Genomic DNA, 26353 nt, shown 5'->3' with positions numbered 1-26353 from the left:
GTTACACACTTCAAACGCTTCTTGCATGTGTTTGATGGGTGCCTGGTTTTTTTGTCGGTCATTGTACCACGATAACGATATCCATAGAACTCGCTGTCAAATAATAATTTAGCCGATAAATAATTATCTTTCATAATAGCTGTGACAGTCAAGTTACTGATAAATGCTTTAAATTCTTTCTTACAGGTATCTCTTAGTTTAACATCAATTATTTTGTCGTTTTGCCTTTGTCGTTCTATTTGTTCATTTGTTCTTAGAACAATCTCGTTTATGAGATCTTCAGTCAAAAATAGGTGTGAGCAGTTCAGTGGGTTAAGATCAAAATTTTCGCGGGTCCAGGGTGTTATTGAAGCATATATTTATTTGATATTTCCCCACTCTGAATGACTGATTGTGTTTTCCAACGGTAACCCGTTTTCCCAGTGGATTCGTTATTCTCAGTTACTAAAAGAGAAGTAGACTCGGCTTGTTCCTCATTATAAGATGTTCGAAAGGTTGTTCTCGAGTTACTGCTCCTTCTTCCCTTATTGGTATCTACAGATAATTTCCTCTTCCTTTGTTTGTTCACACTTTCAATATCTTGAATTGTATGTAATGGATTTTCATTTTCATCGTTTTCTTCCTTATTTGGGGAAAAATCACGTTCCTCATGACTGGCATCGGAATTCCAAAGCTTTTCAACACTGTCTTCCTCTTCAACCAATTCTTCCATTCTCCAATCCTCTAACTCGAATTCATTGACAATCTGACACATTCTGTTTTCATTATGCGTGGAACCCCTCTCCATTACACTGAAAATCCGGTAACGTTTAGCCGGCTCATGCTCAATAGCTACAAATACAGTATGCTGCATTCATAGAGTAAACATTTACGTCGAAATGTTGTTACGTAGACAGCTTTTCTACAAACACTAACTATACGTATTTTCGCGAAGTGAACTTGCATTGCGACTCCATTGTTGACTCTCCAGCTATTATCCACGTCCATTCCCGGTTACGTATCGTTAGCGTTCTCGGGTTAATAACTCGTTCAGCTGACCTTCCAAGTCCTTTGCCTTTGACAAAATTTCAGTGACAGTTATAAAGCTTATGCTCAATCATCTAAAATATAATGGTTTTAAACATTATGTAAGTATTTGCCTAGTGACTAGAAAAATGAATGTTCGTTTAACAACACACTATTTATTTGCTGCCGAAGTATTCACACTACTAGATGGAACCTCATCAGACGCTGTAGTAAATAAGTTGTTTCTTGTGGTTTTCTTAAACAGAGATCTTGCGGAACTCTGGTCACTTTGTTCACCAGTGAGATCCAGAGCGCAGTAGACATCGGCGCCCAGGTTGATGACGTCTTGTTACCTTCCGGAAAGTATTAGGTACAGTTTCGCATTGTCGTTTAGTGAACAAAATGCAAGCTTATCAAGTGGTAGAGCGGGTTTGTGACTGGAAATGTCGTGTGACTAGGGCCTCCTGTCGGGTAGACCCTTCGCCGGGTGCAAATCTTTCAATCTGACGTCACTTCGGCAACTTGCGCATCGATGGGGATTGAATGAAGGTGATTAGGACAACACAACACCCAGGCCCTGAGCGGAGAAAATCTCCGACCCAGCCAGGAGTCGAACCCGGGACCTTAGGATTGACATTCTGACACGCTGACCACTTTTTTTTCTTTTCTTTCGCTGACAAGTGCTCTACCACCATTTTTTTCTATCAGTTTCTTTTTTATATGTATAAGACGATGAACTTATAAAATAAATTTTTTCTGGGAAACGTAAATAAGTGAACATTTTGTTTTTACAGAACGGTGTAACAATAACAAACGTAAACTGCTTCTATCAGTTTTTTTTTTTAATATAAGACGATGACCTTTATAAAATAAAATATTTCTGGGAAACTTAAATAAGTGGACTTTTTTTACATAATAGTGAAAAAAATTAATTTCTGCTTCTGTCAGTACAAAACAATAAGGGACCGCGTTCCTCTTCTTGGGCGCGTTCCTCGCTAACCCCGTTATACCTCGCGTTGGTGTCGGGTACGTCTTCACGCGTGGTGATGGATCCTCTCCACTGTCCTCGTCCTTTCCTGTTCTGATACTTACAGGCAATAATTACATTCTCCTACCCGGGACACGCCAACTGGGTGGGGGATCAAGCAAGGCACTCTCTAAAAAATTTGCGTAATATGTTCGATGTCTCGGATGTCTCATAAGCTGTGAGTGATGTTCTTGTAGTAAGGCCCAAAAGTCGAGTGCATTCTTACTGCCGTCTCGGAAAAGATAACGCACAGTCAAATCTCGAATCCAAGTCACTGCGTTTGTCTCTGTCCGGGGATAATGGGTCATATCCGGGAGTAGTAGTATCCGTGGTTCTATTGCTTGGTCTAGCGGTTCTAGGCACTCAGTCCAGAACCGCGCAACTGCTACGGTCGCAGGTTCGAATCTTGCCTCGGGCATGGATGTGTGTGATGTCCTTGGGTTAGTTAGGTTTAAGTAGTTCTAAGTTCTAGGGGACTGATGACCACAGCAGTTGAGTCCCATAGTGCTCAGAGCCATTTGAACCATTTGAACCATTGGAAGAATCTTAATGAAATGTAATTAATCGACAAAAATAGGTGGTTAACAAAAGACTTGTACATCCGATTCTTTAGTATTGTTCATCAGTCTGGGATCTTTACCTGGTTGGATTAATGGGAAAGAGAGACTAGACACCGGCCGCTGTGGCCGAGCGGCTCTAGGCGCCTCACTCCGGAACTGCGCTGCTGCTACAGCCGCAGGTTCGAATCCTGCCTCGGGCATGGATGTGTGTGATGTCCTTAGGTTAGCTAGATTTAAGTAGTTCTAAGTCTAGGATACTGATGGTTCAAATGGCTCTGAGCACTATGGGACTTAACTTCTAAAGCCATCAGTCCCCTAGAACTTAGATCTAATTAAACCTAACTAACCTAAGGACATCACACACATCCATGCCTGAGGTAGGATTCGAACCTGCGACCGTAGCGGTCGCGCGGTTCCAGACTGTAGAGCCTAGAACCGGGGATTGATGGACTCAGATGTTAAGTCTCATAGTATTTAGAGCCATTTTAGAGACTAGACAAAACGAAGAGCTGCTAATTCCATCAATGAATCTTGCACAGGAGCAGTACGGAGATCATCATCAAAGCAGACGCTTGGAGAGTAGCTTTCAGCACACAGATTTATTATTCAAATTCCGAACTAATACTTACTCTCACATGCTCCCCGCAAAATGACCGCGACTAGAAAACCCGAAAAATTTGACATAATACGGAAGTTTACCGACAGTAATAATTCCTACGCGCTATTCACGAGCAGAACAAAGAAGGAAGGACTAAGATGGTGGTATCAGAAGTAATCTCACCCCATCTTAGTGTTGGGAACTGTTCGAGGACACAATCAATCCACCGCTATTAGAATACAGCCTGTATTGAAATCGCCTTCGGAAGCTCGATTCAAATAAACAGCTGACGTAAGAAAAATTTTATATAGATTCTCACAGCAGTTTCTTCTCCAATCCACAGTCAGAAAGTAATGGGACACCTTTTACCAAAACGTACTGTTCCAAGCTCGTCAGTTGGAATCCACAGACTTGGGTGTCCTACAACCCCAGTAGTGCTACCTGGGAATGGGGACTTTTAGTTTAACGTGGAGTGACACCAATTTGTTCCTGGATAATCTTCATACCATTGAGGGGGTGAAGGTTATTTTAAAAGCTGATCGAAATTTTCCGTGGTAGGGCCGGGATTCGAACTTTCGACAGTTGTTTTGAGGCACATGCTTTCCCAGTAGACCTCAACGCAAGACGTCACTTGAATCATTACTCACAAGAAAGATTATTGGCAGTCGCTCTTTACTCCCAATGAAACAGGTAAGTCCGAAACTAATAGTAGTTTCCACCCCGCACCCTAAGGTGTTACCGACACCCCAGCCCGATCTGCTCTTCCTCAATAGTGTGATCAAGCATACGAGAGAATCGTGGTATTCTTGGATGCACTGTTTATGTGGTGCTTCGGATCCAGACTCAGTAACATAACTTCAGCGGCCCCCTTGCACAGTTCAAGAAGAGTTGAGGCTATGTGCCGGCTCCGGATGTCAGTCTCTCCCCCTCTCATCATCATCATCATCAACATCATCATCATCATCACCATCATCATCCATTCATCCATCACAAATATTACACCCCATCACACACACCCATTGCCAGTCACCTACATTTATCAAATGCATTGAAGCATGCACCTCTCACCTCGTGAAGAAGAAAGGTGTCGCTGTGAATAAGGACATAAAAATGTTACCAGTTGGGTGGCTGAACCTGCTCTTCGATGTCTTCCAGCGAACAATGCAATACGACTTTAGTTTGTTGTTCTTGTAAGTTCACATTCTGTTAATACACTGAAGACGCAAAGAAACTGGTACACCTGCCTAATATCGCGCAGGGCCCAAGCGAGCACGCAGCAGTACCGCAACATAACGTCGCTCGGAATGGACTAATGTCTGAAGTAGTTCTGAATGAAATTGACACCATGAATCCTGCGGGGCTGTCCATAAATCCGTAAGAGTACGAGGGGATGGAGATCTCTTCTGAACAGCACGTTGCAAGGCATCCCAGATATGCGTAATAATGTTCATGTCTGGGGAGTTTGGTGGGCAGCGGAAGTGTTTAAACTCAGAAGAGTGTTCCTGGAGCCACTCTGTAACAATTCTGAACGCGTGGGGTGTCGCATTGTCCTACTGGAATTGCCCAAGTTCGTCGGAATGCACAATGGACATGAATGGATGCAGGTGATCAGACAGGATGCTTACGAACGTGTCACCTGTCATGAGTCGTACCTAGACGTATCAGGGGTCCCATTTCACTCCGGTGCACACGCCCCACACCGTTACATAGCCTCCACCATCTTAAACAGTCCCCTGCTGACATGCAGGGTCCACGGATTCGTGAGGTTGTCTCCATACCCTTGCACATCCATTCACTCGATACAATTCGAAACGAGACTCGTCCGACCAGGCAACATGTTTCCAGTCCTCAACAGTCCAATATCGGCGTTGACGGGCCCAGGTGAGGCGTAAAGTTTCGTGTTTTGCAGTTATCAAGGGTGCACAAGTCGGCCTTCGGCTCCGAAATCCCAAATCGATGATGTTTCATTGAATGGTTCACACGCTGACACTTGTTGATGACCCAGCATCGAAATCTGCAGCAGTTTCCGGAAGGGTTGCACTTGTCACATTGAACGATTCTCTTCAGTCGTCGTTGGTCCCGTTCTTGCAGGATCTTTTTGCGGCCGCAGCGATGTTGGAGATTTGATGTTTTACCCGATTCCTGATATTCACGGTACACTCGTGAAATGGTCGTACGGGAAAATCCCCACATCATCGCTGCCTCTGAGATGCTGTGCCGCATCGTTCGTGCGCCGACTATACATGACGTTAAATCTTGATCACTTGTCATCGTAACAGCAGTAATCGATCTAACAACTGCGCCAGCCACTTTTTGTCTTATAATGGTGTTGCCAACCTCAGCGTCGTATTCTGCCTGCTCACATATCTCTCTATTTGAATACGCATGCCTATACCAATATCTTTGGCGCTGCAGTATTTATGTACAATGCCGACTTCAATGACGTGAGAATCACAGTTTGACAGGATATTAATTTTAACAAATGTCTGGATTCATCAGTATCCGTATGACCTGAGCTTAGTCAACCAGCGGTAAGTCTTCTTACTCGAGAGCTCAAGGTGGAGAATATAAGGATGCCTTGGAATTTGTTGGTGTATCGTCCAGTACTATATATCTTTCATGATACGGTCCAACTCCACTAACATTGATCCGTTCTGTTTTTGATTTTGTGACAAGTGTGTTAGAGAAATAATTTTAAATGGGAGATGTTTCAGTAGGAAGTAGATAGAGGAAAGAGCATGAGATCTTGGAACCTTTTTCATAAATTGGTCAGTGCGTTTGTTGCCCCTAATAACACCATTATCGAGTATCCACTATAGATGAATCAGCTGATACAACTCCATCGCTCTATTCAGAAGCTCATACTCAATTCTGTTTTTCAATAAATCGGCGGCACGACGTATTTTTACAGTATTCGTGTCTGATATCTTATAGAACATAGTGAGAAGCTTGGAACTGAATTAGGTAGCTACATGTTCCTGTGCAAGTAATCATGTTGTTTTGGAAAGAGGCAAGATGACGGTAAATATTTAGCACCACTCGTCATAATGCAGAAAACTTTTGTTTATGTGTTAGAATCCCCATATTTGACCATCGTAGTTCCATTAGAACAAGATGAATGTTGTCTGCCCAGGCGTCTGTTCACAGTAGTGACGTACTCTCTTGAGAAACGAGTACAGCTACAGGAGAAATTAGCAGTTCATTTAACACGTTTCGCTGTTACCTCCTATGTGTTCCATGTTGGTGGGGCAGAGAAGACCTACACGAATGCCCGTAGTGTTTGTCTTTGCAGAATGTGGTATTGTGGCCACTGATACAGTAAAGTCACGAATTAGTGAGAACTTCGTGACCACCCATGTACGTTGTCTGGGTTGGATAACTATGCTCTATTGTGTCTTTGTGTTTCTCAATTTCCAGTTACTGAATGTTAGCTTAATAAAGGAACAAAATCCTATTAAACGCTTTGAGGAGACAGAATAGGTATCATTTTGGTTGATAGCAGGCTGCATATTTGACTAGAGTCTACACACACTAGATTTGGTCTAAATGTAAGACTATCCATAGGAGCCTGATGTATTACTGCAGTGCATAACTTTTCTTTCCTCACCTGGGAATTTAAGCCTTATTGGCTTCTTATCCGTGTTTAGAAATGGGTTGTAGCGAGTGTCCTAACCGACGTACTGAATTCTTCGTGATGCATTATTGTTCCGAAATGTTCCTTAATGAACAGTCGACATTCCACTACTACCGCAGAGTCTTAGGCCGTTTACCTAGTGGTTGTTTTGATATGTACCCAGCGAGGTGACGTAATTGTCTGTACATTGGCCTTTTCATTGTGTCGACAACAGTTGAAATTGTCGTCTGGCCATTCAAATGCAGGTTTTTTTATGATTTTACTAAATGGTTTTAAGGCGGACACAGGAATTGGCCCTTTGAAAAGAGCAGAACTAATCTCTCTCTCCATTCTTATATTACTAAATGGCTCTGAGCACTATGGGACTCAACTGCTGAGGTCATTAGTCCCCTAGAACTTAGAACTAGTTAAACCTAACTAACCTAAGGACATCACAAACATCCATGCCCGAGGCAGGATTCGAACCTGCGACCGTAGCGGTCTTGCGGTTCCAGACTGCAGCGCCTTTAACCGCACGGCCACTTCGGCCGGCCCTCTTATATTACTGAACGTGTGCACGGTCGCTAATTGCCTCCTCGTCGACGGGATGTTAGAGATAAGCTAAATTTCTTCCACTTTAACCCTTTTACGTACCATGGGGGATATACTTCCCGCTAAATGCATTTCCTTACAGCGTTTAAGGAAATATGTTTACTATTTCTGTACGCTCCTGGCATCTAGTAGCAGTCCTCTGCACCAGCTGTAGTTTCTGTTTGTTGTGAAATATAGCCTTCTGGACTATGGGAAGTATATATTTCACTAAACAATAGTGTATTAATGATTATTGGGAAGTATGGTTACTCCCAAAGTAGTTTCTGGAAGGGGCATGGGAAGTATGCTTACCACAAAATTAATCTGTTATTTCTGGTCCCCCGGAAGCATACCAACCTACCTTTAAAGCTTTTGCGAATACATCTTATCAATTCAGTCTATGCCTGACATCTTGTGGTAGTACACTACACGAGGTGCATGAAATCTGCTCCAACAATCAGTTTATGTTTGTCATGGGATCACTACTGTTGTCGGAACACACTGCTTCGCTTCTGCAATATACATTATTGCGACCTGTATCAGCCAGTACCTTTATTGTGAGATAAAGTTTCAACGATTGTTTTGACACTATGGTACGTAAACTCTAATACCGGCAACAATTATATTTTAAATAAAGTAAAAGAAAACATAAAAACAGAAGACACTGTTCATGACACATAACAGCTCACAAAAGGGAAGTGGGAAATCCATTTGTAATCATAGTTATAATATCTCACAAAGGCGCCGTGGTGATATTTGTGCCACCATACTTTTTGGTCGTAAATCACAAAAATAAAATTACCAAAGAATAAATATAGTCAGTTGATCAAAATTCTAATAGGATAGCAAAAAAAGTTTCGCCGAGCAGGTACAAAAATGCGCCAGCGAAAGACTTAAATGCTTCAAAATCGCAGCTCTCTCTCTCTCTCTCTCTCTCTCTCTCTCTCTCTCTCTCTCTCTCTCTCTCAGCAAGGCAATACGAGGACATCCTGAGCGGGCTTACTGCAGCCTAGACAGCTTGATGACGCGCTAACTGTCCGCCATTGCCAGCGTGTCACGACAAAGCGTCAGTTCACTTGTGATGTGCAGCAGCCGACGCCATGGGACAAACGCCGTTTAACTGAAATGGTCGCCCACGGCCAGCTTCACTATCGCTGACAGCAGCAAACAGCACTGGATTCTGTCTGTGCAACCAGCACTTCCTGAAGAGATTTTAGCCCTACCTGTTCCACAGACGCTTAAAGGTGTGTTTCTTTCCACCTCAGTCAATTGACGGTCGTCGCTCTCAGAAACAAAGCGTTTACACCACAGTGCAGTAAAAAAATCCCTGTCGCCGTCGTACGGGTCGGCCGATTATTGAGAGTGGATTTTCATTATCTAATCACTTCACTTAATTTTACTATAATATTTAAATTATTTATTGCTTTTAAGCTCACAGTATTGTTTGAAATGAAAACGGAGCAAATTCTAAGTTTATTATTATTATGTCGACGAATGCGTGCTTGTGAACAACTAGTTCTGCTTCCTTTTGTCCTCTTCTTCAGCCTTGGCGGAGACGTCATGTAGATGTTTCCATCATTTTTTCACTTCCCAGCCTGAAAAAGATTATTAAGTTACGTCTACATTAGCTATGTAATAATACAAAATAATAATTTGTGCACACAACAGTGTTGTGTGTGTAGCCGCGCATTTGGTAACGTGCGCCACCACTTGGACAGTGACGGTTAAACTACCGTCTGCGCCAGTGGCAGCACAGCTGCCGCCGAAGACAGATTTGCCGCTCGCTTATTTTTCCGCTTAATGTGCAACCACTAATTTACGTCAGTGCACTACTGTTGGAACCGCGGTGACGATCAACTGACCGCAGCGGAAAAATCCGTCGTGTGTGCAACCGGCCTTAAGCGAAGTGCCCAAGGGGCGTGAACGCCGATGCGTGCCACGCTTTCGTAATTGCGTTCGATCCATGACTGGAGTGGACAGGTCACACCGATTGAAGTGCAAACGAAAGTGAGACTCAAACGAAAGCGTGATTTAGCTGATCGCGTGAAGCCGTCCATAAACGATCTGCTCATTGAGAGTTGTGCTGTGGTGAGTTAGGTTATTGCTGCTGTTTCGGCACAGAGAATGAATTGGCTGGTGCATCTGGAAGCAGAACGGAAGAAAAGACAATGGTGGGTCAGGAACTTGATACTTCAAAGAAAATCTGGGGCACATAATTTGGTTGATATGGAACTAAGACATCATTACACTAAAGATTTCAAAAGCTTATTACGAATGTCGCAAGTTCAGTTCGATTAGCTTTTGAAACGCGTTTCACCACATACTTCAGAATCAGATACGAATATGAGACAAGCAGTAAAAAAATATTCCACTTGGCGTGGTCTCGCTGAGCTCGTCAACATCACTTTAATCCACAGAGAGTGATTGTGACTGCTCCGGTTGTGGTTGTTCATCTGAGTTTGTTGGTCACACATGCAATCAAAACATTAATTTTGTGTGTTCCCGGGTTCGATTCCCGGCGGGGTCAGGGATTTTCTCTGCCTCGTGATGGCTGGGTGTTGTGTGATGTCCTTAGGTTAGTTAGGTTTAAGTAGTTCTAAGTTCTAGGGGACTGATGACCATTGACGTTAAGTCCCATTGTGCTCAGAGCCATTTGAACCATTAATTTTGTTTCAGGTGCCGATAATTTCAAACGAATAGAAAAACATAGAATATGGGTTTAGAGAGCGATGACATTTTCCACGCTGTACATTAGCTCTGGTCGGAAAACACGTTAACATTCTTACCCATCCCGCTGCTGGATCCAATTATCACAATTACAAAAATAATTTTCATAGTGTACTATTAGAGTTTGCTGTGTCCGATTGTTGTTGCCTGTATGTTGTAGATGTAGGGGCTAAAGAAAGAAGTCCTGATGGATGTGTATTTCAAAACAGCACATTGTACAACGCTTTTGAGACTAATTTCCTGCTATGCCAACTGATGTTATTATTATAGAGGACAAGCGTTACGCTAAAAACGCGTTCGGCTTAACATGTATCCACAAGAAAGAATCTACCACTATCGAGTCTCAAGGACTCAAAGAGTTGTAGAAAATACTTTTCTCATACTTATGAGTAAATTCAGAGTATTTGAAAAACCAATATCTTTAAAAATACAGTCTGTGGACATAGTAGTATTAGTGTGCTGCGTGTTGCATAATAGGCTGCGGAAAACGAAACCTGCCTACATCTCAGCAGGTTAAATTACTGTGAGAATGGAAACTATCGTAGTTTCCCTGAATCGTGGCGTCAAGAAGAAATTACTGGCCTACAGAATCTTCCGCAAACTGCCCACAGACTTCCGCATCGACAGGTACAACAAATTCAGCAGAGGTACCGTGATTACTTTAATAATGAAGCTGCTGTGTCCTGGCAAAGTGAATAGAACTGTAGATCACATCAGTGTCAGTATTGTGCTCAGTTAATTTGTACAGAGTCAACTTCAATTTGCATGCGTTGACAAAGTAAATGTATTGCTACATATATTTTGTCATATGACTGTAGTGATTCGGTGGAAAATGGGAGTGAGAATATCTGTGGAAAGGAGAGGTGTGACCTGGCACTGCAAGTGGAGGAAGAAAAGTGGTGGGAGGACCGAGCCAAATGGAGAGGACTCGTCAGCATTCAGGCCCGGCAGTAGCTGGAGCGGGATCCGGTTCAAATGGTTCAAATGGCTCTGAGCACTATGGGACTTAACTTCTGAGGTCATCAGTCCCCTAGAACTTAGAACTACTTAAACCTACCTAACCTAAGGACATCACAAACATCCATGCCCGAGGCAGGATTCGAACCTGCGACCGTAGCGGTCTCGCGGTTCCAGACTGTAGCGCCTAGAACCGCTCGGTCACTTGGGCCGGCGCGGGAACCGGATATAGATAGCTAGATAGGTAGACTGTAGTGTTTATGGTGCTAAATACTGCATTTAAAAAAAGGGTTACAATTTCTCTAAGATACCTATTGTTTTGCATAATAATTATAAAAATTGTCGTTATAATGTAAATGTACAGGTTGTTTAAAAAATGACCGGTATATTTGAAACGGCAATAAAAACTAAACGAGCAGCGATAGAAATACACCGTTTGTTGCAATATGCTTGGGACAACAGTACATTTTCAGGCAGACAAACTTTCGAAATTACAGTAGTTACAATTTGCAACAACAGATGGCGCTGTGGTCTGGGAAACTCTATAGTACGATATTTTCCACATATCCACCATGCGTAGCAATAATATGGCGTAGTCTCTAAATGAAATCACCCGAAACCTTTGACAACGTGTCTGGCGGAATCGCTTCACATGCAGATGAGATGTACTGCTTCAGCTGTTCAATTGTTTCTGGATTCTGGCGGTACACCTGGTCTTTCAAGTGTCCCCACAGAAAGAAGTCACAGGGGTTCATGTCTGGCGAATAGGGAGGCCAATCTACGCCGCCTCCTGTATGTTTCGGATAGCCCAAAGCAATCACACGATCATCGAAATATTCATTCAGGAAATTAAAGACGTCGGCCGTGCGATGTGGTCGGGCACCATCTTGCATAAACCACGAGGTGTTCGCAGTGTCGTCTAAGGCAGTTTGTACCGCCACAAATTCACGAAGAATGTCCAGATACCGTGATGCAGTAATCGTTTCGGATCTGAAAAATGGGCCAATGATTCCTTTGGAAGAAATGGCGGCCCACACCAGTACTTTTTGAGGATGCAGGGACGATGGGACTGCAACATGGGGCTTTTCGGTTCCCCATATGCGCCAGTTCTGTTTATTGACGAAGCCGTCCAGGTAAAAATAAGCTTCGTCAGTAAACCAAATGCTGCCCACATGCATATCGCCGTCATCAATCCTGTGCACTATATCGTTAGCGAATGTCTCTCGTGCAGCAATGATAGCGGCGCTGAGGGGTTGCCGCATTTGAATTTTGTGTGGATAGAGGTGTAAACTCTGGCGCATGAGACGATACGTGGACGTTGGCGTCATTTGGACCGCAGCTGCAACACGGCGAACGGAAACCCGAGGCCGCTGTTGGATCACCTGCTGCACTAGCTGCGCGTTGCCCTCTGTGGTTGCCGTACGCGGTCGCCCTACCTTTCCAGCACGTTCATCCGTCACGTTCCCAGTCCGTTGAAATTTTTCAAACAGATCCTTTATTGTATCGCTTTTCGGTCCTTTGGTTACATTAAACCTCCGTTGAAAACTTCGTCTTGTTGCAACAACACTGTGTTCTAGGCGGTGGAATTCCAACACCAGAAAAATCCTCTGTTCTAAGGAATAAACCATGTTGTCTAGAGCACACTTGCACGTTGTGAACAGCACACGCTTACAGCAGAAAGACGACGTACAGAATGGCGCACCCACAGACTGCGTTGTCTTCTATATCTTTCACATCACTTGCAGCGCCATCTGTTGTTGAAAATTGTAACTACTGTAATTTCGAAAGTTTGTCCGCCTGAAAATGTACTGTTGTCCCAAGCATATTGCAACAAACGGTGTATTTTTATCGCTGCTCGTTTAGTTTTTATTGCCGTTTCAAATATACCGGTCATTTTTGAAACACCCTGTAAGACACAATTTTGAAGTATATGAAGTTTTAAAACTGGAAACATAAACTTTTATTTGACTTACTAGAATTGATAGTGTGGGTCATTGGTAAATGAATGGGCCAATAAAAGAATTCATCCTCTCAAACCAGAAGATTTTTTCTTTATAGCGTCGTTAGTGTTCACTCCAGACCGTTTAAAAAAAAAAAAAAGACGTAAACTTACAACTGAAAAATGAAACACGTTTGATTTGAAGCGTGAGTCCTTAACGCCTGCCTGTGACTTCAAGGTCAAACTCACGACCTTCCGTGCACATGACAGTATGCCTCAAGCTAGCGTCTCACGCCCAGTGGGAACCCGGCTTATATACGTAGCTCAGCTGAGAGGAAAGAAAAATCATTATTGTGGTATATTGTTACCCATACCTGGAATTCTCACTGGTTTTTTTTTCCAAATTTGAGTAGCCATCCTGCGTAAAACAATTGGCGAAGTAATCTCTAATCTGTAGGTTGACTCTTGCATAGATTACAGCGGCCAGCCACTTTTTAAGGTGCTGTTTATTTATTTAAACAGCGCCGTTACCGGTTTCGAACGTACAAGTTGATCTTCAGACGGCTAGGTCACTTTTTGCCTTAGATTTAGCCTTTTTTTTCCCCAACTGACGAAATTTCCTCGGGATGGTGGTGCCCTACGACCGAAACAAGATGCGAGGCAATGTCTTTTTAACTGTAATTGTGCCTCACAACGATTTTAAGTGATGTAAAAAATTATTAAAGGGAAGATGTTTCGGTTTCTTACGATGAAGAATCCACGCCATTATGTTCAAGTGCATACTGCTTATGATCTTGCAGCAGCGAAAACAGTATAATGGACTTCTTATGCGTATGTATGTACATAATGTAAAACACCACTCACACACTAAGAAGTTTCATCACATGGAGGTATTTATACAAAGATGGCGATGTTACAACGATAACAATGCCAAAGACTTTCGCTCTGACATATTTCGTTATGTACATGTATGTGACAGTAAAAACTTACAAATTGCCAATGTCACATAATTACTATTTACATTGAAAAAGAACTGATTAAAATTAAGATAAATAAAGCAGTCAGTTGCAAAGTGTTACTGCAGTGATATTTCATAAATATTATGGTATACATTGAAACCAAAGTAAGTGATAAGGGCCACATGTACATAAATAAGTATTACAACTATGAACATATTATGGCATACATTGCAAGCACAATAATTGGTTTGGGATGGATGTGCATGTATAAATAGTACAACACTGGACATTTCATTAGCTAAAAAAATGGAAAGCAGGTGAATGAAATTTTGAAGAAAGGCTGCATTGGCTAACTCGGTTCGTCTATTGAGAAGATTTTGTGGAGATTTGCTTTTATGTACATATATTTGAATCTCCTCAAGCAAATTCATTTAGCTACCTTTCTGAGCATGGCGCAGTACTTGTACATGGTCGTTAATGCTCTTTATTCTATGACTGTTGGTAGTTGTGTTCATGGCAAATGTGGATTTTGAAATTTGTTCGAACGTTTGGCATCTGTATGCTCTTTGAACCGTGTTTCAAGGCTTCTTCCAGTTTGTCCTATATGGTAAGAGGGGCAAATTTGACAGCTGAGGTTGTATATGCTGAATTTTTTGTATGTGAGGTTGTTATTCTTTAAGTTGTGAACTGCTAACTGCTGAAGTTTGTTGTTTGTGTGGAAGCTTATTTTAATGTGTGTGTTTTTAAGTAGATTGCTTATTTTATAGGATGTGCTCCCTAAGTCCGCTATTGATACCTCTTTTGCCTTGCAGTGTCATACTATCAGAGTGCGGTCCATATAATGTTTCGTCAAAGCGAATACCGCCTTGCTTTCTTACATTCATTCTTACGTTCCAACATACGCATTATCCTACATAATCTGTTGTTAAAAATCATTTTCTTCACATTCAAATATAATAGGATAAGATTTCAAAATGTGCATTTATGCTGCATAGCTCCACCTCGTTTGAAAACAAAAGACATACGTTTACCTGGTATATGCAAGCGACCTTCAGCTAAACGTTGTCCAGGAGATGAATTTTTAAGTACATTACAGTCGCTAGATTTGCCATAAACACTTACATCAACATACGTGAAGCAGTAAACAGAGTTCAACATAGCTAGAAGTATCACAGAGAACTATTGTTTATAATTGAAGTGGTCTGAACCCGACGTAGGCAGCATTCTTATGCATACAAGTATATGCACATCATCAATGGCTCTTAAACAGTTAGGAAAATTGTAATTTCCACCAACAGAATGCAAGAAGGTAGTGAAAAAGCAACTGTATTTGTTCGCCGATAAAATCATTCCTAAAAGTAGTTTGATCGAAAAAAAATGGTTCAAATGGCTCTGAGCACTATGGGACTCAACTTCTGAGGTCATTAGTCCCCTAGAACTTAGAACTAGTTAAACCTAACTAACCTAAGGACATCACACACATCCATGCCCGAGGCATAATTCGAACCTGCGTCCGTAGCGGTCTCGCGGTTCCAGACTGCATCGCCTAGAACCGCACAGCCACTTCGGCCGGCTTGATCGAAAAGTTGATGTCTCTTAAGGAAAATGTTTTTATGCTTTTTAATTCCATATTCGAATTTTATGGTTATAACAGCAGCGCTAATAATGTAATTCTATTCGAAAAATTTTAATGGGCACGATAGAAACAGTATTAATATACATTAAAACGAATTGTTGAAGGACATTCTGTGCCCGTTATTGTTAAAAACAAGACCGGCATGGTTTTTTTACACCGTGACATTTTAATATTTGTATGTAATGAGATGTCAATAGGCGATGAGGTATTGTTAAGCCTCTAGATTTGTTAAGCTGCTAAATTTGTTATTGGTAGATTAGAACAAAGCAACAGAAGTGTTATAGAGATTCTTTGGGAACTGATGTGGGAATCATTGGAGGAAAGGGGACGTTCATTTCGATAAAAACTATTGAGAACCGGCCTTTGAAACTGACTGCAGAACGATCATAATGCCGCCCTACATACATTTCATGTAAGGACTACGAAAGTCTGCAAGATCTTAAATAAGGAAATGAGTCACAGTCAACATAATAGTATGCCAGTAGCAATTGATGATGATGAGTCTTCTGTGCACCCGCTCATTCCCTCTTTCAAGAGTCACTATCGTGAACAAAAGTTACGGGATTGTTGACAAGCGAAATTATGAACACTACAGTCAGATTCGAGCAGTCTCAACGGGTTTCAAACCACAGATCAGGAATATTGCAGCACACACCATCGAACATGTCGTAGATACATCCATTCACTAGCGCATGTTCCCAACAACAAGGCATACCTAAAAGTGCTGTATTGATCACAGCTGAACAATCAGCCAGTTCCTGGAATCAACGGCCTGCCCGTGGACACTCATCTTACAGTGGCAACACTCAGACCTGCAATAAGTCCTCCTGTGATTTCGCCACAGCTAACAAATTCACCGGAATTCTCCTACTCACAAGAATGAACTGATAGTTACGAATTGTTGGAGTTGGGATACATAGATGAAAATTAGCCATTATGTATGTATGATATGTACGAGAAAACAATAAAAATGCTTTTCTTACCTTACTGTAACTGACTGCTCTTCCTCGACTGCTGCATATTTTCTCATTACAGCATCTTGATGTGATAATTTTGTGCACAGTATGCACAGCAGCTCGTCGAATGAGCTGTTAGACATACGATAATAGTTGAACTTCTCAGAATGCTCACATAAATCCACGTGTAATGTATGAAAATGCTCCGTAAGTAATCGTTTCCTGACAATTGTATGGACTCAGAATTGTCGACTTTGCTTTCATCGTTGATGTATTAGATACATAGCTACACATCGTGGTTGTGCATTATTGTCATCTCCACGTTCCCAAAAGGTGTCTGACGGGTGCGTTATTGCCCCGACACTTCTGCCGGTGATCTACAGTCTGTCGTGTGCGCCCCCCCCCCCCCCCCCTCCACCCACCCCTTAACCTGTTAAGTAAGAGAATGGCTTTTTCTTCCTCTGGCATAACAATAGAGTACATGGTTGTGAACAGGACTTAATTTCGGCCAGAACGGCGTTCCGACGCAAAACAACAAGGGGTGCAAGCCCCTCCATAAAAAACACGACCGCACCATAACACCACCGTCTCCGAATTTTACTGTTGGCACTACACACGCTGGCATATGACGTTCAGCGGGAATTCGCCATATCCACAATCTGCCATCGAATTATATTTTATATCGTGATTCGTTACTCCACACAATGTTTTTCCACTGTTCAATCGTCCAATGTTTACGTTCCTTACACCAAGCGAGGCGTCGTTTGGCATTTACCGGCGTGTGTGTGGCTTACGAGCAGCCGCTCGACCATGAAATCCAAGTTTTCTCACCTCCTGCCTAGCTTTCATAGTGCTTTCAGTGGATCCTGATGAAGTTTGGAATTCTGCGTGATGGGCTGGATATGGGTTCAAATGGCTCTGAGCACTATGGGACTCAACTGCTGTGGTCATAAGTCCCCTAGAACTTAGAACTACTTAAACCTAACTAACCTAAGGACATCACACACATCCATGCCCGAGGCAGGATTCGAACCTGCGACCGTAGCGGTCGCGCGAGTTATCATAGCAACTGACAACACAAGCTACGAGGCATCCGGGGTGTTGTCGGATCGTGTGCGGTGGCTGCCGTCCGGTACCTTCCCGTGTGAGAAAGCCTTGAGATACGACGTGAAGGTGCAGTATCAAAAGCAGTCGCCATATCGCGGTCGATGGAAAGCCCGAGCAGATACCGTGATTTCTGGAGCTGTGACGTAAAGTGGTCGAGCCGTTGGATTTCTGCACAAGCAGAGCCCCAGCGACTGATGGCAGTATTCTTCCAACAGCTACGCGTCCGGCGGTGACTAAACCCCACCCTGAGCACTGCGCATGACGCAAGCGGACTTGGGCCGGCCACGCCGCTCACACGAGTGACGTGTCGCAACCTGTGAAGAGTGCGAATCGCGCGAGCGTGTCAGCCTATGTTCAGAGGGCAAACTCGTGCAACCGCCCCGGTCGCCGGTGTCACGGTCGGGTGCAGATAACCCACTCGCAAACCAGACACATTCGTACGACGCGCACTGTTTATCGACTGACAATAGTGTCAACGTTTTAAGGGATGTAACTACCGCGCGCGGATTGACCTTCCGTTGTTACTGTCGGGCCTCAAAGACCCAGCGTGATTAGTTTTTGGTACTATAACCGTGCCGCATTTCGTGTAGCTTCTTATCTTTCACTGTTGTGAAATTTGATTGTTGAATGTGGATCGAAATTCATTGTGTAGGAGTGAATTTGACGTGTCTGTGTCTGCCAGAATCGCCGGTAGCAAGCAGGTAAGTAATGTTTGGGTCTGCAGGACCCACAATAGCACTTGTGATATCTTCTTTTGTAACACAAATACGATCTCATCTCGCATTCAGTACGCTGAATCACCCTGTTGATTTCAGTAGAGAGCTAAAATGGATGAGAGAGGAGATGTGTTAAACTATATATAACTAAATGAAATGGCTAATAAAGAATCAGGTGATGAAGGTGTAGACTCAGACTCCGAACTATATGGTGGACACGATACACAAAGTGAAGGAGGTGGAGATACAGTGATACAAATCAGAGTAATAGTAAACTTTTTTTGGTAAGGACAATCATGCTAAATGGATGAAAGACACTCCTGATCATCGTATAAGGACTAGGAAACATAATATATACCATCACTTATCTCAGGTGTGAGGGGAACTGCGCAGGATCAGTCCCCTAGAACTTAGAACTACTTAAACCTAACTAACCTAAGGACATCACACACATCCATGCCCGTGGCAGGATTCGAACCTGCGACCGTAGCGGTTCCAGACTGTAGCGCCTAGAACCGCTCGGCCACTCCGTCCGGCCGAACGTATTTGCAATGAGAGGGTGAAAGATATGCCCTCTGCAACTACAATTTCTAGCATAGATGGTTATAAAGTGTAGAAAGCGCAATAGAGTAATAGATTTCGCTTGGATTAAAGCCCATTCTTGAGTAATGTATTACGAGAATATCATACAACGTTACGTACACGTAACAGCGCCTCGAGCTGCAGTATGGCAGCTATAAAATTCCTTTATTGAAACTTCAGAGTAAGACACAACAATTTTAACCTTTTTCGTATAATCGTGTCACAGCAGTTTCTCAAGCTGCAGTTACCTATATTTTTCAGGATGTTTCAAACAAAATCACGAATAATTAAATATGTAAATGCTTTACGAAGAAGGCAACATTTGCACTACTGTATAGGTATTTTCAACGCAATACCAGCAGTGTATACTAAATAAAGTGTTCAGCACATTTTCCTTCCGGCCACTTCGGCCGGCTATTTGGTTAAAACTTAATCTTTCGCTTCCAGCAGCGGACGCAGAGCACACGAAGACGTCTCGTTATTTGTCGGCACGCTGGCTTAAACATGCACTTTTGCATGTTGCTAACAAATATTTGTCGCATCTTCATGAATGCCAGAGAAACTTTTGTTCGGAATTTGGTAGATGTTCCCTCGCTTCGTCCAGCTTTCAGCAGGTGCCCTAAATCTAGTCTGCAGAAGCGCTGTGTTATTAAAAAATGTTTGTTATACTTTTCAAACAAAGCGTTAGATTGCAGCTCGAATTTCCCATTAATGCCTTTCAAAGCACGAGAACACACGCTCCGTGTAACAGGTTTCAGCAAATATGTACACGGGGCCTGTCAACCGGAAGCTCCGGCGTTTGCATTTTATAATGCGTGTTATGGGTGGAGTATTTTGAAATCTTGTTCGTGTAATATTGACTTGTCTATTCTAAATAAAATATTGCTGTATACTATGCAGTTTAAGAGTTTCATCGTTACTCTGGTCATAAGCCATCTATGGCTACGGATATTACAAGGAACATTAAAAACGGTACGACAATATTTTTTCTTAGTAAGAGTCGAAGGATACAAATTGTTGAGTATCTGAGTACTCAACATCAAATATCAGAACGAAGACGTAGAACACAAAGGGAAAAAATTCAGAAGCATCATTCAGTATTCCGTAGAGAAGTATGTGCCGAGCAAGGTCATAAGGGATGTAAACACCCGCCATGATGTTACAAAACTACTACGTAAACAAAGAGAACATCGCACATTCAAGACAAGTCAAAAACCTTGCTAATAATCAAAATCCGAAGTAAGAGGAAATAAGCGCAAGGGGAGCAATGAGAGAGACGTTCAGTGGCCCAGAACGTAAAATTTTGCCAATTGATGTGACCGAAAACCCTGTCAAAGTACATCCGTGAAGTGTGTCATCATTACTGAAATAACATTAATTATTAAGTTTTTGAAATCAGCCACAAGTCGCACTTTGTATTTTTTAGTGACCAGTTTCGTTCTTTAAATGAACAATAGCATAATCAGAACATACAGTTTAAAGTTGGTAGACAGCATTAAAGATGGACTTTAAAGATGGTTAACAGCTCCAAACATTAATCTAGCTGTACTATAGTACATAAACATAACGTTTAAAATACGTTTCAAGTATGAAACTTCCTGGCAGATTAAAACTGTGTGCCCGACCGAGACTCGAACTCGGGACCTTTGCCTTTCGCGGGCAAGTGCTCTACCATCTGAGCTACCGAAGCACGACTCACAACCGGTCCTCACAGCTTTTACTTCTGCCAGTACCTCGTCTCCTACCTTCCAAACTTTACAGAAGCTCTCCTGCGAACCATGCAGAACTAGCACTCCTGAAAGAAAGGATACTGCGGAGACATGGCTTAGCCACAGCCTGGGGGATGTTTCCAGAATGAGATTTTCACTCTGCAGCGGAGTGTGCGCTAATATGAAACTTCCTGGCAGATTAAAACTGTGTGCCCGACCGAGACTCGAACTCGGGACCTTTGCCTTTCGCGGGCAAGTGCTCTACCATCTGAGCTACCGAAGCTGTGTGGACCGGTCGTGAGTCGTGTTTCATCAAGAAAGGTCGTAATACGGTCCCTCATTTCAGTCACCGTACGAACATCGAAATGGAAGATATTAAGCTAAGTGATGGCTGAACAGAAAAGCAACTACAATAGCTTAGTACTGGAAAGATATCAGAATCAGATGAGATACATGTCAGATTCTACAGAGATTATGCGAAAGAACTTGATCCCTCACTAGCAGCAGTTTATCGTAGGCTGCTGAAGCAGAAAATGGTACCTTTCGACTTGAAAACAGCTCATGTCATTCCCGTTTTCAAGAAGAGTCATATGACAGATGCACATAATTATAAGCCTGTATCACTGACTTGAACATGTTGTAGAATTATGAACCATGTTTTGCGCACATATATTATGTCGAGTTCAGAGGACGAAATCTGCTCCATAGAAATCAACATGGATTCCATAAACAGAGATCTTGCGAAACAACTCGGTCTGTTCTCGGTGAGATAAACAGTGCTGTAGACGTCAGCCTCAGGTTGATGCCATATTCCTGGATTTCAGGAAGATATTGACCACCGTCCTGCACTGCCGGTTAGTGTAAAGAAAGTACGAGCTTACCGATTATCGGCTGGCCGCTGTGGCCGAGCGGCTCTAGGAGCTTCAGTCCGGAACCGGGCTCTGCTACGGTCGCAGGTTAGAATCCTGCCTCGGGCATGGATGCGTGTGATGTACTTAGGTTAGTTAGATTTAAGTAGTTCTAAGAATTAGCTTACAAAAACTTGTTCGACCGATTCTTCAGTATTGCTCAATATTTTGGTACCCTTACGGGATAGTACTCATAAAAAAATGGTTCAAATGGCTCTGAGCACTATGGGACTCAACATCCGTGGTCATCAGTCCCCTAGAACTTAGAACTACTTAAACCTAACTAACCTATGGACAGCACACAACAGCCAGTCATCACGAGGCAGAGAAAATCCCTGACCCCGCTAGTACTCATAGAAAAGATGTAGAACATCCAAAGAAGAGCACTGCGTTTTGTCACAATGTCGTTTAATTGGCGGGAGAGACTCAACATTTCTGCACAGTTGTTAATTAATCTTCTACAGACAGTCAGCTACATGGAGTTTGATTTTCCTTCCTAATGAGTTGTATGCCGTACTAAGATACGGGCTTCGCCGTGGAAATTTCAGTGGCTCTGTAGATCTTACTGAACCACGCTCAATCCGGCAGCGTACAGACTGTTCATCAAGGAACTCACATATCTGAGTATCAAAGTGCGCTGGAGCTCCGTCATGCTATAACGACACGATCTGTGATTCCCTTGCCTTCGATCTGAGGTATTAACCCGGCTTGCGTCATGTCCAGTGAAGAATTTTCATCAATATACCGTTGAACATTTGAACAGGCATGGTGATGACGTGGTGGCACGCACCACGAGGCAGGTTCACTTTCAACTTCTGCACAAAATGGAGATTTTCCTTAGACCAGAAAACAACATTCTCTCTTACTGAACTGTGATAAATCGCACATTCGTGAAACAACACCACTCTTGAACGAAACAACAAATCGCGGCAGGCGGCAACTCCTTGCTGCGGATGGATTTAATTGAAAACTGCTCCGTTGACAGCAACGGCGAGCACGTTTCCTCTTACGTTTTTCGTACGTCCTGTATTCAGCCTTTTTTGGCACTGTCTACAATAAAGCACGTTTCTCTTAATGAAGCAGGGTTACTTTGCGAAGTGGGACCTTGACAAACCAATCTGTAAACGCAATCATTACCTCCGTCTATGCTCCCTTGTCTGTGAACGTTAGTGCACAAACTGGCCGCTAATCGCTCCTCAGCAGTGTAACTGTCCGTTCACTTCACGATCGAAACAATGTAGTACTGAAAAAAAAAAAAAAAAACATACAATGCTGCCAGCAATGGTTTTCGTCAGCCTCAAAGCAGGGATACAAATAAAACACCTGCTGTATGTTCACACAATTGTAGAGAGTAAAGCTGCACATGTTTATATGCCATTTAGGTGAGTACCCATCATTGTCTGGTTATGTATGTACTCCAGCCTTCTGTTAGTCCATCTCCTGCCTTCCGTCTCTCTGTCCACCTCCTCTAGCCCCCCTCACCCTCCCATTCTCTTTCCATCTCCTACTGCCCCTCTCTCTGTCCATTTCCTCCTCCCCTCTTTGTCCATTTCCTCCTCCCCTCTTTGTCCATTTCCTCTTTCCCTCTTTGTCCATCTCCTCCTCCCCTCTTTGTCCATTTCCTCTTTCCCTCTTTGTCTACATCTACATCCACATTTATACTCCGCAAGCCACCCAACGCTGTGTGGTGGAGGGCACTTTACGTGCCACTGTCATTACCTCCCTTTTCTGTTCCAGTCGCGTATGGTTCGCGGGAAGAACGACTGTCTGAAAGCCTCCGTGCGCGCTCGAAGCTCCCTAATTTTACATTCGTGATCTCCTCGGGAGGTATAAGTAGAAGGAAGCAATATATTCGATACCTCATCCAGAAACGCACCCTCTCGAAACCTGGGGAGCAAGCTACACCGCGATGCAGAGAGCCTCTCTTGCAGTCTGCCACTTGAGTTTGTTAAACATCTCCGTAACGCTATCACGGTTACCAAATAACACTGTGACGAAACGCGCCGCTATTCTTTGGATAATCTCTATCTCCTCTGTCAACCCGATCTGGTACGGATCCCACACTGATGAGCAATACTCAAGTATAGGTCGAACGAGTGTTTTGTAAGCCACCTCCTTTGTTGATGGACTACATTGTCTAAGGACTCTCCCAATGAATCTCAACCTGGTACCCGCCTTACCAACAATTAATTTTGTATGATCATTCCTCTTCAAATCGTTCCGCACGCATACTCTCAGATATTTTACAGAAGTAACTGCTACCAGTGTTTGTTCCGCTATCGTATAATCATACAATAAAGGATCCTTCTTTCTATGTATTCGCAATACATTACATTTGTCTATGTTAAGGGTCAGTTGCCACTCCCTGCACCAAGTGCCTATCCGCTGCAGATCTTCCTGCATGTCGCTACAATTTTCTAATGCTGCAACTTCTCTGTATACTACAGCATCATCCGCGAAAAGCCACATGGAACTTCCGACACTATCTACTAGGTCATTTGTATATATTGTGAAAAGCAATGGTCCCAGAACACTCCCCTGTGGCATGCCAGAGGTTACTTTAACGTCTGTAGACGTCTCTCCATTGATAACAACATGCTGTGTTCTGTTTGCTAAAAACTCTTCAATCCAGCCACACAGCCGGTCTGATATTCCGTAGGCTCTTACTTTGTTTATCAGACGACAGTGCGGTTCAAATGGTTCTGAGCACTATGGGACTCAACTGCTGAGGTCATTAGTCCCCTAGAACTTAGAACTAGTTAAACCTAACTAACCTAAGGACATCACAAACATCCATGCCCGAGGCAGGATTCGAACCTGCGACCGTAGCGGTCTTGCGGTTCCAGACTGCAGCGCCTTTAACCGCACGGTCACTTCGGCCGGCACACCATGCTTCACGCGGCAGTTTTACAGCATGAACAGTGACAATGTAGTAACCGACATTTTTTTTCCTTTCATCACTCTCTACTGGCTGTCAGCGAGAAAAGTTTCTTAATGGTTTGGAATTATGTGCGAAGTTTGTTGCAAGACATAAAGTGCTCCCACTAAATTAAAGGTACTCGCACGGCGTGAGTTACAGTGCTTTTTCACCCTCACCCCATTTTCTTTGACAGATGAGTGAATAGTACTCCAGAGTACAAAGTTCGGTTGAAATCGGTCCAGTGGTTTAATGGGAGATGTGTAACAAATGCATGCTTACGTACTTCCGCACGTACGTTCAAATGGCTCTGAGCACTATGGGACTTAACATCTGAGGTCATCAGACCCCTAGAACTTACAACTACGTAAACCTAACTAACCTAAGGACATCACACACATCCATCTCAGAGGCAGGATTCGAACCTGCGACTGTAGCGGTCGCGCGGTTCCAGACAGCAGTGCCTAGAACCGCTCGGCCACATCAGCCCGCACGTACGTACGTACATTAACTTTTATAATATGTGTATAGATACCGCTGACGTTCTATAATTCTGTAACAGGCTGACATTTTCTATGCTCATACACTCCGTAAACAGAGATCATGGCAAACGCAGCTCCCTCTATTCGTCCTTGTAATCCAGAGCGCCGTACACAAAGGCGCCCAGGTGAATGCTGTGTTCCTTGACTTCCGGGAAGTAATGGGTAAAGTTCCGCACTGTCTTTTAGTGAACAAATTACGATCTTACCGAAGATATGACTAGATTTGTGACTGGATTCAGGACTTTGTAGGAGACTGAACTCAATAGGTTACTACAAACGGTACAAACTCGACTGATGTAAATGTAAGTTGCAACGCTAGACGACTGTGGAGAGATCATTAGTGGAAGGACCAGCAGTTGACGCTGAGGATATTTAAACGTAACATGTTGCGCTTACACTGTCCGAATAAGCTCCTTCAAAAGTAAACTTTAGGAATTTCAACACTAACTCTTTCCGTAACTCACAACACCTCTCTTGCCCACTGGAGTCGTTAGTGAATATACGATCTCATGGCGAAATTGTTGGAAATAAATAGTAACAACCGTAAAACACCTAGGGGTAACCGTCCGGAGTGACCTAAAGCGGATCAGCACCGTAAAACTAATCGTAGGAAAAGCAGATGCTAGCCTGAGGTTTATTGGAAGAATGTTAATTAAATGTACAACATCCACGAAAGAAGTGGCGTGCAAAATACTTGTCAGACGATTCTTGAATGTTGTTCATCAGACTGGTCCCTCATCAAGCAGGATTAAGAGAAGGAACAGAGAAGATTCAACCAAGAAAGGTACATTTCGTAATGAGATCTTTAGGTAAGCCCGAGAGCGATTACGGATATTCACGGACGACTCCAGTGGACTTCGCTACAAGACAGTGTTGTGAATTACGGAAAGAGTTAGTGTTGAAATTCCTAGAGCGTACTTTTGAAGCAGGTTTGGAAACATATTACTTCCTTCCACTCATGTCTCGCGAATAGACCTCAGCGAGAACATTAGAGAAATTGGAAACCTGCAAACAGCTGTTCTTTGCATGGACCATTCGCGAATGGAACAGGAGTGGGGGATATGAAAGGGATGGTCCCACATAGTATAAAGTGGCTTGCGGAGTGTAGATGTAGATGTAAAAGAGGGGTATAGGGACTTCTCGAACATTGTGGAATTAGTGCATTGGGTAAAGTGCATGAGATTAGATAAGATTAAATTAGATTAACTCTTCGTTCCATGGATCCATATTGTGGTCTTCGTGGTTGTGGAACATAACAGTTTTCTACATTGTTGTTGTTGTTGTTGTTGTGGTCTTCAGTCCTG

At 43.1% G+C, this 26353-nt stretch overlaps 1 protein-coding gene across 3 annotated transcripts in view; it reads left to right on the top strand.

The window, feature by feature from the left end:
• LOC124555022 (1-acyl-sn-glycerol-3-phosphate acyltransferase alpha-like) overlaps positions 1-26353 on the top strand; it is a 747916-nt gene that overhangs the window by 174962 nt on the left and 546601 nt on the right. Inside the window, exon 1 of one of the 3 annotated variants that reach the window (XM_047128768.1) lies at positions 18112-18376. The exons of the other annotated variants lie outside the window; for them this stretch is intronic. The gene's annotated coding sequence lies outside the window, so the exon portion shown is untranslated. Of the gene's footprint in view, positions 1-18111; positions 18377-26353 lie in introns of those variants that run through there. 3 annotated transcript variants of the gene reach the window in all.

The sequence above is a fragment of the Schistocerca americana genome, chromosome X (genome assembly GCF_021461395.2).
Source record: "Schistocerca americana isolate TAMUIC-IGC-003095 chromosome X, iqSchAmer2.1, whole genome shotgun sequence".
In the NCBI taxonomy this organism is placed as follows: domain Eukaryota; kingdom Metazoa; phylum Arthropoda; class Insecta; order Orthoptera; family Acrididae; genus Schistocerca; species Schistocerca americana.
The sequence above is the reverse complement of the archived record's forward strand: the minus strand, read 5'-3'. Positions and strand labels throughout refer to the sequence as shown.